This window comes from Desmodus rotundus, chromosome 7 (genome assembly GCF_022682495.2).
Source record: "Desmodus rotundus isolate HL8 chromosome 7, HLdesRot8A.1, whole genome shotgun sequence".
In the NCBI taxonomy this organism is placed as follows: domain Eukaryota; kingdom Metazoa; phylum Chordata; class Mammalia; order Chiroptera; family Phyllostomidae; genus Desmodus; species Desmodus rotundus.
Window position 1 is genome coordinate 84,412,719 of NC_071393.1, and position 16,288 is coordinate 84,429,006.

Genomic DNA, 16,288 nt, shown 5'->3' on the forward strand with positions numbered 1-16,288 from the left:
CTTAGAAGCAGCAAGAGAAAAGGAGACAGTTACCTACAAAGGACTTCCCATAAGACTGTCAGCTGATTTCTCCAAAGAGACCTTACAGGCAAGAAGGGGCTGGCAAGAAGTATTTGAAGTCATGAAAGGCAAGGACCTACATCCAAGATTGCTCTATCCAGCAAAGCTATCATTTAGAATGGAAGGGAAGATAAAGTGCTTCTCAGATAAAGTCAAGTTAAAGGAGTTCATCATCACCAAGCCCTTATTGTATGAAATGTTAAAGGGATTTGTCTAAGAAAAAGAAGATAAAAAATATGAACAGTAAAAATGACAGCAAAATCACAGTTATTAACAACCACATCTAAAACAAAAACAAAAGCAAACTAAGCAAACAACTAGAACAGGAACAGAACCACAGAAATGGAGCTCACATGGAGGGTTATCAACAGGGGAGTGGGAAGGGGAGATGGGGGGAAAGGTACAGAGAATAAGTAGCATAGATGATAGGTGGAAAATAGACAGGGGGAGGGTAAGAATAGTGTAGGAAATGTAGAAGCCAAAGAACTTATAAATATGACCCATGGACATGAACTATAGCGGGGGAATGTGGGAGGGAGGGGGTGGGCAGGTTGGAGTGGAGTGAGGGGGGGGAATTGGGACAACTGTAATAGCCTAATCAATAAATATATTTAAAAATGTTTAATAAAAAAATCTACTCCAAAAAGATTACATTAAAAGAAAGAATTAAAAAAAAAGAAGTTGAAGGCATTTTTGAACACCAACAATGAACTATCAGAAAGAGTAACTAAGAAAAAATCCCATTTTCTATACCAATAAGAAAACTAAAGTACATAGGAATAAATTCAACCATGTAGGTAAAAGACCTATACTTAGAAAACTATAGAATACTGAAGAAAGAAATTGAGGAAGATATAAATAAATGGAAGCATATACTGTGTTCATGGATTGGAAGAATTAGCGTCATTAAAATGTCCATACTACCCAAAGCCATCTATAGATTCAACACAATTCCTATTAAAATATCAATGGCATCTTTCACAGGTCTAGAACAAATACTTCACAAATTTCTTTGGAACCAAGAAAGACCCCAAATATCCTCAGCAATCTTGAGAAAGAAAAGCAAAGTAGGAGGGATCACAATACCTGACATAAAACTATAGTACAAGGCCACTGTAATCAAAACAGTCTGGTACTTGCATAAGAACAGACACATAGATTGATGGAACAGAATAGAGAACCCTATGGTCAATTAATATTTGACAAAGGGGGCATGAGCATACAATGGAGTAAAAATGGCCTCTTTAATAAATGGTGTTGGGAGAACTGGACTAGTACATGCAAAAAAATGAAACTAGACCACCAACTTATACCATACACCTGAATAAACTCAAAATGGATAAAAGACTTACATATAAGTTGTAACATGATAAAAGTCTTAGACCTAGAGGAAAACACAGGCAGGAAATTTCAGATATCTAAGGTAGCAATATTTTTGCTGATATATTGCTACAGAAATAAAGGAAAAAATAAACTAATGGGACTATGTCAAATTATAAAGCTTCTGCATGGCTAAAGAAGATATCATCAAAATGAAAAGGGAACCCAACTGTATAGGAGAACATATTTTCATAAAGAACTCATACAACTCAACACCAGGAAGACAAACAATCCAATAAAAAAATGGGCAAAAGTGGAATAGACACTTCTCCAAGGAGGACATACAGATGGCCCATAGATTACAAAAAGATATTCAACATCACTAGCCATCAGAGAGATGCAGATACCACAATGAGATATCACCTTTCACCTGTCAGAATGGCCATCATTAATAAATCAACAAACAACAAGTGCTGGCAAGGATGTGGGAAAAAGGGAACCCCAGTGCACTGTTGGGAATACAGACTGGTGTAGTTACTGAGGGAAACAGTATGGAATTTCCTTAAAAAACTAAAAATGGAACTGCATTTTAACCCAGTGATTCTGCTGCTGGGAATATACTCTAAGGGTCCCGAATCACCAGTTCAAAAGAACTTATGCACCCCTATGCTCATAGCAGTGCTATTTACAATAGCCAAGTGCTGGAAACAGTCTACGTGCCCATCAGTAAGTGAGTGTACAAAAAAACTGTGGTACATTTACACAATTGAATACAAGGCTGCAGAAAGAAAGAAGGCACTTCTACCTTTTATGACAGCATGGATGGAACTGGAGAATCTTATGGTAAGTGAAATAAGCCAGTTGGTGAAAGGCAAATACTGTATGATCTTACCTATAAGAGAAATCTAATGAATGAAATAAACTAACAAGCAAAATAGAACCATAGGCATGGTACTATGGAACAGACTGATAGCAACCAGAGGTGAGTGGGGAGAGGGATAATGGTAGAAAGGAGAGGAAGGTACTAATCAAAGAACATGTATGAATGACCCATGGCCATGAACAATGGTGTGGGGATTGGCTGTGGGAGTGGGGGCTGGGCTGGGTGGAGGATGGCAAGGGGGGAAAGATTGGACAATTGTAATAGAATAACAATAAAAAATTAAAAAAAAGAAACTGCCAAACTGTCTTCTAAAGAAGCTATACCATTTTGCATCGCCACACTGCAATGAATGAGTTCCTATTGCTCCACAGTGAATGATCTTTTGAAAATATAATAAAATCATGTCACTTCTGTACTTAAGATTCTGCAAATGGCTTCTTACCACACTTAGACTGAAACCCAAAGTCTATTATAGCTTACCTGGCCCTAAAAACATGGCCCTTTTCTACTTCTTTAAACTCTCTTACTCATTCACCATGCTCCAATGACACCAGTCTTCTTTCAGTCTCTTATGCTCACTAACTTCATTCTTGTCTCAGGACCTTTGCACTTGTTGCTCCCTTTTTCTAACATATTATCTAAAGTAACATGCCAACTCCCCCATGTCTTTACTTCTTTTTTTCTTCATGACACTCACCTTTACTAAAAATTATAGCATATATTCATTTGTTTACTTGCTTATTGCTCTTTCTTTCCCACTACAATGTAAATTCTATGGGGGTAGAGACTTTGTCAATTTCCCCATGGCCTAGAATAGTACTGTTGTGCAATAGATGTTCAATAAATATTTATCAAATAAATAAGTGAATAGATTTATAATCCATAGATTATTTTTTCTCTCTGGGTGGCAATTTGCTCATCTGGAGAATAAGGGGTTGCATTAGGTGACTTCTGAGGACATGTTCAGTTCTAAACACACCAGGAGCATATGAGAAATTAGCAATTTAGTAAGTAAACAGAGCCTAACTTCTTTATGAGAATAGGAATAAAATTTTATAATAATTAAATTTTAATAATAATTCCCCCTTCCCCTATTTGTATTTTATTATTTTGACCAAAATGTCTTTAAGATCCAATTGTGTGCCTAACATGGGGTTGAGAAAAACTCTGAGACCTAAGACAGATTTTAAGTATTGCTGCTGAAGTCATCCAGAGTTAAGGAAAGACAGCTATGAACTGGAGAGCTTTTTAAAGGAAGGAAGCTCATGCTTGGGCTAGAAGGTAGATTGGTTTTATGTTTGGTCTAAGAATAGGTAGGCAGCCTTTAACTATTCTTAAGAAAGAAGTGGCATGCTAAAAATGTACTATCTGGGAAATTATCTGAAGACTTTCTACCAGAATTGAGCTCCCTGAGCAGATTTTGAGCTACTTTGGGGTAAAGGTATGCTTTTTCAACTTAGTTTTGAAGCACAGTTTCTAGCATATGCTAGATGCTGGAAGATTATTCATTGGAGAAATTGGGGTAGGCATTGAGCCTGAAGGGTTAAGAGGTAGAAGCCCAGTGAGTATTGCCTGTTGTCCTGGCTTCCACACATTGGTGAGGTGGGCAACTTCAGTATCCTCACACTGGCTGGGGAGGAAACAGAAGGTGAGATGGGTTCACAGCTCATATCCTGTAGTTGAAGCTTGGATTTGAATCCAGACTATCCTGAATTCCATCAGGCCTTGATGTGAGATTACCTGGTCTTATATAGCCAACACATACTCTCAGTACACAGACATGCTTATAGCCAGCCCCATTCCTGAGTTCATAAATACAACATAATTCAATCTGAAATTTTCTCCCATATGGAATTAGTATTCTATTTGGTAGCCACCCAGATTCCAAACAGTGAAGGCTCACCATCAAGAATTTGATTGAATGACCCACCTGGAATTGTTTATACTTCATTAATGCTTTTCATAAATCATGAGTTTGACAGGTTACTGGCATGGACTTTCCAAATCTCATAATTGTGTTTTGTTTTTCTCTTGCTTCATCAGTTTCCTTTCACAGGCTGACAGCTTAGCAAATGTTACTTGAACTACCAGCTATTGCAGTGAGCACTTCTAGTGTGAGTAACTCCTATATGCCTAGCACTGCTGAGGGGTCTGAAGACTTGGCTTGTATGCAGTCTTGGTTCTGCCATATATTAGCTGGATGACCTTGGCAGATCACTGCTGTCATTTCTGTGGAAAAAAATACATGTCATGGTAACTGTTTCATAAGGCCGTTATGAGGATGACATGAGATAACACGAGAAAAGAATTTGGTGCAGTGTCTGACACACAGTATGTACTGAATAAAAACGCTCACGGTTGCAGTTCTGCTATTAGTAAGCCCCAAGAAGACTTGAGCATTCAGAGGCTGGAGGGATCTTAAGTGATCAGCCCCTAGTTGTAGAGTGATAGCTATCACCCTTATGTCTATCCATAATAGGTGAGTTGTGGGAATAACAAAGATCTTGAGTTGATTTAGGTCATTATTTGAATTTTTAATCTTGGTTGATTGGGAAGCCAAGCCAAGATCGTGGACTCTAATGAAGGTGTGCAGAGGAGTGATGCTTCCTACCATGATTATAACCTCTATGGAGGCTTGATTTTGTATTCTCAGAGCCTACCACAGTAGCACTTAACAGGCCAACAGGCTTTTTACAACTGTCTGTTGAATGGAAAGAAAAATGAGGCAAAATAGAAGATAATTCCATTGTTTACATCTGTATATCTAAATATCTATATCTATATATATTTGCTGATTAGAAAAGTATTATAGCATCCTGTAAAAAAAAATCAAATAATACCAAAATATATAAAGAAAAATAGTCTCCTGAAATTTTACCCTCAGAGATAACTATTGTTAAAAATTTGGTTTCTATTTTCCCTGATTTTAAAAATGCATATATTAACATATATATTTCTTATAAAAGTAGGTTCATACTACTTGATCTGATCTACAATTCATTTTTTAAAAATTTTTATTGTTATTCAATTACAGTTGTGTGCCTTTTCTCCCCATCCCTCCACCCCATCCCAGCTGAACCCACCTCCCTCCCCCACCTCCACCCTCCCCCTTGGTTTTGTCCATGTGTCCTTTATAGTAGTTCCTGTAATCCCCTCTTCCCACTGTCCCCACCCCACTCCCCTCTGGCTATTGTTAGATTGTTCTTAACTTCAATGTCTCTGGTTATATTTTGTTTGCTTTTTTCCTCTGTTGATTATTAAATTTAGGTGTATCTTAGGAAATTTTTCAAAACCATTTCATATAGGTGTCCATTTCCTTTTAAGGGTTGCACTATTTTTATCATGTTTGCATCATGTATATATTTATCCACTCCTCTCTTGATGGAAACTTAGATAGGTTTTCATTTTTTCAACATACTGTACAATACTTCAAGAAATATTCACATTCATATCTTTGCCTTATTGGGAAAAGCATTCTATTGGGAAAAAAACCTAATAGTGGAATTGCTAGGTAGAAGGATATGCAGGTTAGACATTTTGATGTCATGCAATGTACTGTTACAACTTCCTTTGAACTGGGAAATGTGGTTGAATTCCAGCCTTCCTTTGTCCCTACCTGGAACACCAGGATGAGCTGCTTATCCTAGTGCTCTTCCATTTACACAATAATAAAGGATGCCGAAGGTGGGTACATAGGGTGCTTGTATGTTGTAGCTGAAGAAGATGTTTTTTTATCTGGGCAGTTCATTCTCTCTGACCAAGTAGCTTTAAGGAGCATATGAAAGCCTGAAGAAGGAAAGAATTGTCCACTCAGGACTAACCAAAATACATAAAAATGATGATGAACCAAAGGGCAAATATCTCCTATAAAGTAATTCAGCCTGGCGTGGTGACATGTTTCCATAATGTGTCAATATCAGAGTTGGGAAACAGAAAAAGTATTCCACATTTGAGTGGCAAATAGTTATGAACTGAGCCACCTCTCCGCCTCCAGCCCCACCCCAGCATTTTATCCTATCTGCCCCTGACCTCAGCCCAGGCTGTGAAGTTTTATGTCTGGAAGGATGAATGCTTCTGCAAAATCATTACAAAACTTGCTCTCCCAAGACTTCTGGCCAAGATGGACACGTAGGTAGATACATTTTGTCTCCTAGCACAACCAAAAAAGGACAACAACAAATTTAAAAACAAAAAACAAACAGAACTGACAGAAAATTGAACTATATGGAAGTCTGACAACCAAGGGATTTAAGAAGAAACATTCATCCACACCTGTAGGAGGGGTGGAGATGGGCAACTGAGTGGAGAGGACTTGCGCCACGGTGGTTGCTTCAGGACAGGGCAGGACAAGGTGGTGGCTGGTGGACCAGGCGAGGCAGCCACTGACGGTGCAGGCAGTCCCACATTAGCTTGCAGATAAACCGGGAGGAACAGTAGGGGAGTATGACAGACTGCACAACTCAGGGTTCCAGCACAGGGAAAGAAAGACTCAAAACCTCTGACTGAAAAAACCTGTGAGAGTTGAGGCAGCTGGAGAAACTCCCAGCTTCACAGGAGAGTTTGTTGGAGAGACCCACAGGGTCCTAGAATGTACACAAACCCACCCACCTGGGAATCAGCACCAGAAGAGCCCAATATACTTGTGGGTGGCAGAAATGACTGAAAGCCTTCAGAGAGCTGAACAAGCAACATCGTTCCCTCTTGGACCCTGCCCCTGCATACAGCATCACAACCCAGCATATGGGTTGCCCCATCCTGATGAACACCTAGGGCTCTGCCCCTTATAATGTAACAGGTGCACTGAGACAAAAAAATGGCCCAAATGAAAGAACAGATCAAAGCTCCAGAAAAAAATACAAGTAAACGACAAAGAGATAGCTAACCTATCAGATGCACAGTGCAAAACACTGTTAATCAGGATGTTCACAGTATTGGTTGAGTATGGTCGTAAAATAGAAGAAAAAATGAAGGCTCTGAAAGGTGAAATGAAGGAAAATGTACAGGGAACCAACAGTGATGGGAAGGAAACCGGACTCAAATCAATGGTTTGGAGCAGAAGGGAGAAATAAACATTCAACCAGAACAGAATGAAGAAACAAGAATTCAAAAAAAAAAAAATAATGAGGAGAGACTTAGGAACCTCCAGGAGAACTTTAAACATTCCAACATCCAAATCATAGGGGTGCCAGAAGGAGAAGAGGAAGAGCAAGACCTTGAAAACTTATTTGAAAACATAATGAAGGAGAACTTCCCTAATCTGGCAAAGGAAATAGACTTCCAGAGAGTCCAGGAATCTCAGAGAGTCCCAAAGAATTTGGACCCAAGGAAGCACACACCAAGGCACATCATAATTACCTTACCCAATATTAAAGGTAAGGAGAGAATCTTGGAAGCAGCAAGACAAAAGGAGAGAGTTACCTACAAAGGAGTTCCCATAAGACTGTCAGCTGATTTCTCAAAAGAAACCTTGCAGACAAGAAGGGACTGGAAAGAAGTATTCCAAGTCACAAAAGGCGAGGACCTACATCCAAGATTACTCTACCCAGCAAAGCTTTCATTTAGAATGGAAGGGAAGATAAAGTGCTTCCCAGATAAGGTCAAGTTAAAGGAGTTCATCATCACCAAGCCCTTATTATATGAAATGTTAAAGGGACTTATCTGAGAAAAAGAAGATCAAAATATATGAACAATAAAATGACAACAAACTCACAACTATCAATAATTGAACCTAAAAAAAACAAAAACAAAAATGAAAACAAAAATGAACTAAGCGAACAACTAGAACGGGAACAGAATCACAGAAATGGAAATAACATAGAGGGTTATCAGTGGGGGAGGGGGAGGGAGAGAAAGGGGAGAAAGGTACAGGGAATAAGTAAGATAAATGGTAGAAAGTAGTCAAGGGGCCCTGGCTGGTGTAGCTCAGTGGGTTGAGCTCGAGCTGAGAACCAAAGGGTCACCAGTTCGATTCCCAGTCAGGGCACATGCCTGGGTTGCAGGCCAGGTCTCCAGTGGGGGGCCATGTGAGAGGCAACCACACATTGATGTTTCTCTGCCTCTCTTTCTCCCTCCCATCCCCTCTCTCTAAAAAATAAAATAAATAAAATCTTAAAAGAAAAAAAAAAGAAAGTAGTCAAGGGGTGGTTAAGAATAGTATGGGAAATGTAGAAGCCAAAGAACTTATATATATGACCCATGGACATGAACTAAGGGTAGGGGGTTGTGGATGGGAGGGGGCAAGCAGGGCAGAGTGGAATAAAGGGGGGAAAATGGGACAACTGTGATAGCATAATCAATAAAATATATTAAAAATGAAAAAAATCATTACAAAACTGGAGACTTCCTTATTGTGGTGAAGATGAAGGGAGAGAGGAGGAAGGGCTGGAATCAGGATGGCTTTGCAGCACTGGCAGGGATTTTCAGAGTGATTTACTGTGGATTGATTTGCAGTTTATTCTGCAGCCATTGTTTGTAATGTGCTTTGCCAGCTCATGTACCCTGAACTTTAATTGTTCTAAATTAAACTATGGGGACCAGACAGCACACATTTCAACCAGAACGACAAAATATTGCACCAAATCCCATAGAGATATATCAGCCCCTGCTCCGATGGGCTGAAACAAAAGGGAAGAGCAGAAGGAGCTCTCAGGAAGACATTTGATTAGAGTTGAATAGTTTCTGTTCCATATCTGTACAAGGTAAAACCCAAGGTGCCACCTCAACTTGAATATTCAGGCCATTTAGCTATATATTAAGGAAATGTGTCCCTGAACTACATTGCCTTATATTTTTTTCTATTTGTGTTGATTTTAAAAGATGAGTTGAAGTGGTAGCTGGGTTAGCCTGGAAAAGCTGCAAGAACTGTCAGGGTTTATTCAAATGCACGGAAGCTGAGTTTCTTCTGGAAAGAGGCTGCTCACTTTCCTCTTATTATTCCTTGTTGGAATGGGTTGTTTTAAGTTATTGTGGAGCCTAGAAAAAAAGACCCAGAATCTAGGTAAGCAGCTTAAGCTGTGGCCTCCTTTGTTGGTCATATGTTTTTTTCACCTCATCTTTTCCTTAAAATGTAAAAGCAATTATAATTGTTAAGATATACAAACATCACAATCTATTCCAAATTATTTATTTTTTTTGACATCTACAAATATAAAAAAATAAAGGTAATACAGCACACACATAAATTCAAGTTATACCAAAAGGCATAAACGAACAATGAAAGCTAATGATACTCTATACTCTCCAAAACTCAAAGATAACCACTGTTGATTTTCTACTGTCTTTTTAGCATGTATATATTTTGCAGAAAGAGTCATACTTATTCATACTGTCTTATTCCTTTTTTTAATTAAAGAGCATATTTTCCCAATTTAACACATTGAGTAAGCTCCTTTCCAGAAGTAACTCTTATTATTTCAAATGGCCACATAATATTCAATTCAACAGATACTTGATAATTTCTATAGTCCTCTATCAATGAGCATTTAACTTGCTTGCAGCTTTTACCACTGGAATTGTTTTATGATTTTATAAATATGTGTATTCACAGGATAGATTGTAGCAGTGGTATTGATGGGTGGAAAAGATGCTCACAATTATCACTGTGCTAGGTATTGTCAAATAAGGTTCCACCAATTCTCACGTCTTAAGAAGATCTGAGAGTGTGTGTTTACCCTCAAAGCCACACAATTGAAAAATAGGTGCATTTGGGGCAAAATGTAGACATCTATAATTACTTCAATATCTTTCTCAGCCTTACCTATTGTTACTCCTGGTTCTTCTTCCCTTTATAATCTATGACTTCAGGCCTTAGGTTTTGCTTTACACTAGTGTCTTCATTATTTTTAGGGCTGTTTTCTTGTTTGACTAATAATGGGGTCCTCCAACATGTTGGGCTTAGCTAATTTTCCTGTGTGAGTGACTCAGAAGTGGCCTAGATTCATTTTCTTGTTCTCCCTGGATTTTATACAATCTCTTTCTCCTAATTTGTTGACTTGGGTCCACTCCTGGGCTAATCAGAGCTTCTGGATTGAATCTGTACCACCTCCTGGAGTTTACATGGCCATTTTCATAATTTCTGACATAGCCAAGGACTTTTTGTCAGCTAACTTCAATTTTTATTCAGCAAATACTGACTGAGAACCAACTTGGGTGCTAGATACAGGATACCTGCTCTCTGGGGACCATGGCTCATCTGGGGAGACAGAGGAGCAAACTGATGGCTACACCCCTGTGGTGACTGCAGGACAAGTCTGAGGTGTTTGCAGTCTTTTGGGACTGGAAGAGCGAAAGCACTTACCTCTGCTCACTCAGGCCAGGGAACCCTCTTGAAAGAGGTGATTACTAAACGGAGGCTTGAAAGGTCAACATTGGCTTGTATTGAATAATTCCACTTCAGTTATATTCCAAAGAAAGTCTTGAAATGCACACGGTGAGACAAGTACAAGATATTCATTATAGCATTGTTTGTGAGAGTGAAAAATTGGAAACAAACTAAATGTCCAAACAACAGGGAAATAAATATGGTATAGTTAGGTAATGAAGTACTATTTAGCCCTTAAAATAAATAAACCAAATACATATATATTTATATATACTTATATAAAAATATATAAATTTATATATTTCATTATATTATTATATAAGCATACATTTATAGTAATATATTATTATTTTAATATATATTTTATATATTAAAATATATAAATTTATATATAAAATATATATGCCATATTTTTCAGACTATAAGATGCACCCCCCTTCAAATTTGGGAGGAAAATGGGGGTGCATCCTATAGTCCGAATGTAGCTTAGCAGGCTTGCTGAGGGGGTGGGGCTGTGGTGGAGCGGGTTTTTTTTTCCTATTTTCCTCCTCTAAAACCTAGGTACGTCTTATGGTCCAGTGCGTCTTATAGTCCAAAAAATGCGGTATTATATATAATTAAAAAGTATATATTTTTGATATAATGATATATATATCATTATGGATAGATCTTAAAAACATCATGTTGAATGAAAAAAAGCAAGCTGCAGAAAGGTGAATATAGTATATGTCACTGTAAAAACAGAAAATAATACCATGGGTTTAGGGATGTATGTGTGTAGAGAAAGAAGTTGTTGATAGCAAGAAAAAACACCAGCCTCAGGATAGTGATCATCTGATTTGAGAGAAGCAGGAGGAAAATGAGATTGGGGAGGAGAAAAAGGGGCTTCTTCTGTAATGATTCATTTCTTTAAAAATGGTGTGATCAAACATGGCAAAATGTTCACATACATTAGATAAAAGTGGCAGGTACATTGGTGTTCACTTTATTATTCTTTCTATGTTTGAAGAATTTAATTAAAGAAGAACGAATAAGATTTCTTTGTTGAATAAGCTGGGGCCCTGTGGGTTTGTCTGGGGAGGCACTGTTTTAAGGATATTTGCCATATTGGGTTAACTTGAGCAGCACTCTTAGAAATGTTTTACAAAAGGGAGAGAGGAAACATCTCTTTGGGGTGGCTTCTAATGGTTTTAAATTTTGCTTTGGGAACTCCTTGCGATTCCACAGAGTCAGTCCATGGCCCACTGCTAGACGGGGAGGAAGGCATTCACCAGGTGGGGCTCAGGGCCTTCCACACTCTTACTCAGCCATAGCAGACTCATTTACATTTACTGTATTTGTTTGCACAATCATGTAAAATAGTCTGTGAACAAAGGTTCTGAGCTGAAAAAAAAAAGAGTTTGGAAACACCTGCCCTGGTAGACCTTTGCCTGGGTAGTTACTATCTTTCATCTTTTTAGTTTGCAAAAATGGACTCCCAAGTTTTCCATGGGTAAGCTTGCACTAAAGGGAATGGTCATCTCTCTATCCTCCATTCTGATCTTTTTCTGGCTCTGCCCTCTCTGCATGTTCTTTGGTCTCTCAGGTCTCTTCTCACAAGTGTCCTGGTGATTTTCACTATTGCAGGGTTCCTTTGGTTTGTACCCTGGATTCACCTAGGTTTCCTTTATAACAAAACATGAAAATTTCCTGCAATCATTCTTTATTTTTTAAGTGTAATATTTTATTTTTAATGTATAAGTAGTTATTTTTTAAGCTTTATTGAGATATAATTGGTATTCCCCAAATTGCAAACATTTAATGTATACATTTTGGTGAGTTAGATATATGCATACACCTGTGGTACTATCAGTACAACCAAAGTACTAAACATATGAATCACCTCTAAAAAGTTCCTGTGTTTGTGTGTATGTATGTGTTGGTAAGAACACTTAACATGAGCTACATCCTCTTAACATGTTTTAATGGGCACAATATCCTATTGTTAACTATAGATACTATGTTGTACAGCAGATCTCTGTGCTTCTACACCTTGCCATTCTCTGCTCCATCTGCTCTTTCTCTAGAGCTCTTCCTCCATCTATTCTGTCTGATCTGCAGACTGATCTCCTTGCCTCTGGCCCTTACCCTTTGTTATCTGTCAAATACACTCTTGCAAAGTAATTTTCCTCTGGCACCATCTTAATCACATGATGGTGATCAAGTCTATTGACTTGATCCAAAAACTATTAACAATTTCTCATCTTCAAAATAAAATGTCTTTTAGATAATTACCTCTACTAGATAGGCTTGTCTACATAATTTCTCCGTCTACCCTTTATCCCTCAATTTATTCCCCTCTCAGTTCCCTTGCTGCCTCCTTTATCTAATACCCAATAATCTGGTCCACCCAACAGGCAGATTCTTGCATAGCGCTGACAAAAGCCTCTGAGTCTATCGAGGCTGCTGAACTGTACTCCAGTATGTGTTACATAATACCCCTACACACAGAAGATATTGAATTAGCAAGTTAATTAAATTATCATTTGCAGTTGTCCCTTGTACCGTTGTGCACTGTTTGTCCGGGTAAATGCAGTCTATTGAGATCATAATCTCTTTAGTGCAGGAATAGTGGCTGACTTGTTTCACAGTGCCATTTGCTTGTCAGGGTTTTAATAAATAGTCTCAAGTCATGGACATAAGTGCTGTGTGTGAAATTTGTAGACCAGCAAAGCGTTATGGCTCTCAGTAAATTTTGGTAACAGCAAACAGGGGAAATTATGAATATAAAAGTTCCTTGGCATAAGAACTATTTGTCCTCGTCTCCAACTGATGAAACAAATAAATCTGACTTGGGCTACTTTTGAAATTTACTAAGTTTTAAGGATTTCCCACCTAGAATAACCTAACTTAGGTTACAAAGAATGCATTATGTATGTTTTTTTCTATTTTTTTGTGTATGTTTGTTGACCCTAACATGATACCTTCCCTGCCTAGAATAAATTCCCCATTGACATGACTTTTTTGATTAGTAAATTTAAGAAATACCAAAACTAACATGGATTTTAATACATATGATGTTGAGAAAAATTTAAGGCTAATATGAATTTCTTGGATGCCTTAGATGGCCAAAAAGTTTGTCTACAGGCATATTATGTCGGTCATACATATATGAAACCCTCCCTTTCACCCTCCTTCTCTAGGAAGACAAATAATTCAATTAAAAAAATGAGCAAAGACTTGAGTAGACACTTCTCCAAAGAGGACGTACAGATGGCCAAAAGACATATGAAAAAATGCTCAGTGTCACTAATCATAAGAGAAATGCAAATTAAAACTATAAAGAGATATCACCTCACACCTGTCAGAATGGCTACCATCAATAAATCAAAATACAAGTGCTGGCGAGGATGTGGAGAAAAGGGAACCCTAATGCACTGTTGGTGGGAATGCAGACTGGTGAAGCTGCTATAGTAAACAGGATAGAGTTTCCTCAAAAAGTTAAAAATGGAACTGCTTTTTCACCCAGTGATCTCACTTCTGAGAACATATCTTAAGAATCCCCAAACACCAATTTGAAAGAACATATGTACCCTATGTTCATAGCAGTGTTCTTTACAATAGCCATGATCTGGAAGCAGCCCAAGTACCAATCAGTAGATGAATGGAGAAAAAAGCTGTGGTACATTTACACAATGGAATACTACACAGCTGTATAAAAGGAAATCTGCTCCTTTTTTAATTGGGTTGTTTGTTTTCTTAATCTTATCATTAAGTTTTGAGAACTTTTAATATTTTCTGTATACAGGTTCTATATCAGATACGAGATTTGCAAGTACCTTTTCCCAGTCTGTGGCTTATCTTTCATTCTCTTCACCATGTCTTTTGAAGAACCAAAATTACTGATTTTTAAGATGCTCAATTTATCAATCTTTTAGGAATCATGCTTTTGCTGTTGTATCTAAGAAATTTTTGTCTAACACAGTGTTACAAAGATTTTCTCCTTTATTTTCTTCTGGAAGTTTTATAGTTTTAGGTTTCACATTTATGTCTGATTCATTTTGAGTTAATTTTTATTTGTGGTATAAGTAGAAGTTGAAATGCATTTTTGCTTATGGGTTCCCAATGGTCCAGCACCATTTGTCAAAAAGACTCCATTGGATTACTTTTATATCTTTGTTCATAATCAATTGATCATATATAAAGAGTGGGGTAAAAGTAGGGTTTACAACTGTGAGTAGGCAAAACACAGTATTTATTCTTGTATTATTTATCAATTACAGTATTATTTTCCATATGAACACTGTAAACCTGCTTTTGCCCCTCTACATGTGCAATAGATTTTCTATTCTATCCCATTGATTGATATATGCTTATCCTTCTACCAGAACCACACTCTCTGGATGACTGTGGCTTGATAATATATCAGGTAGTATGCATTTTCCAATATGATTTTTAAAAAATTATTTAGTCCATCTAGTTCCTTTGCCCTTCTATTTAAATTTTAGAATCAGCTTATCAATTCTTATACAACATCCAGCTGGAGATGTTATTGGACTTATGTTAAATCTTATAAAGGACACATGGACAAAATCGCAGGGGATGGTGGGGGTGTGGGAGGGAGGTGGGTTCAGCCGGGGTGGGGGGATGGAAGGGGAGAAAAGGCATACAACTATAATTGAATAACAATAAAAAATGAATTTAAAAAATCTTCAGATCAGCTTGAAGAGAATTCACATGTTAACAATATTGAGATTTTCAATCCACATAGTATAGCTCCCCATTTATTTGACTTCTTTTTGTTTCTTTCATCAATTTTCAGTAGTTTTCAGTGTACAGATCTTGCAAAAATTTTGTTAGATTTGTGATAGAATATTTCATGTTTTGTGTGTCATTTTAAATATTATGTTTTAAATTTCAATTTCCACTGGCTCATTGCTATTATATAGAAATACAGTTGATTTTTTTCTAATTTTTCATCATTTTATTTTTATTTTTTAAAGAACATATTTTATTGATTATGCTATTACAGTTGTCTCAGTTTTTCCCCTCTCACCTCCCTCCACCCTGTAACCCCCATTCCCTTTGGCAACCTGCCCCCCACCCCTTAGTTCATGTCCAAGGGTCATGTATATAAGTTCTTTGGCTACTCCATTTCCTATACTGTTCTTAACATCCCCCTGTCTATTCTGTACCTAACAATTTGTACTTCTTAATCCCTGTCCCTTTTCCCTCATTCTCCACCTTCCCCCTTCCAACTGATAACCCTCCAAATGATCTCCATGTTTATGATTCTGTTTCTTTTCTGCTTGTTTGCTTAGTTTGTTTTATAAATTCAATTGTTGATAGTTGTGAATTTATTGTAATTTTAATGTTCACAGTTTTGATCTTTTCTTAACTAAACATCTTTAACATTTTATATAATAATGAGTTGGTGATGATGAACTCCTTTAGTTTTACCTTGTCTGGGAAGCACTTTATCTGCCCTTCATTCTAAATGATAGCTTTGGGGATAAAGTAATCTTGGTTGTAGATCTTTGCTTTTCATCACGTTGAATACTTCTTGCCAGTCCCTTCTAGCCTGCAAAGTTTCCTTTGAGAAATCAGCTGACAGTTTTATAGATACTCCGTTGTAGGTAACTCTGCTTTTCTCTTGTTGCTTTTAAGATTTTCTCTTTCTCTTTAATCTTTGGCATTTGAATTATGATGTATCTTGGTGTGGTTCT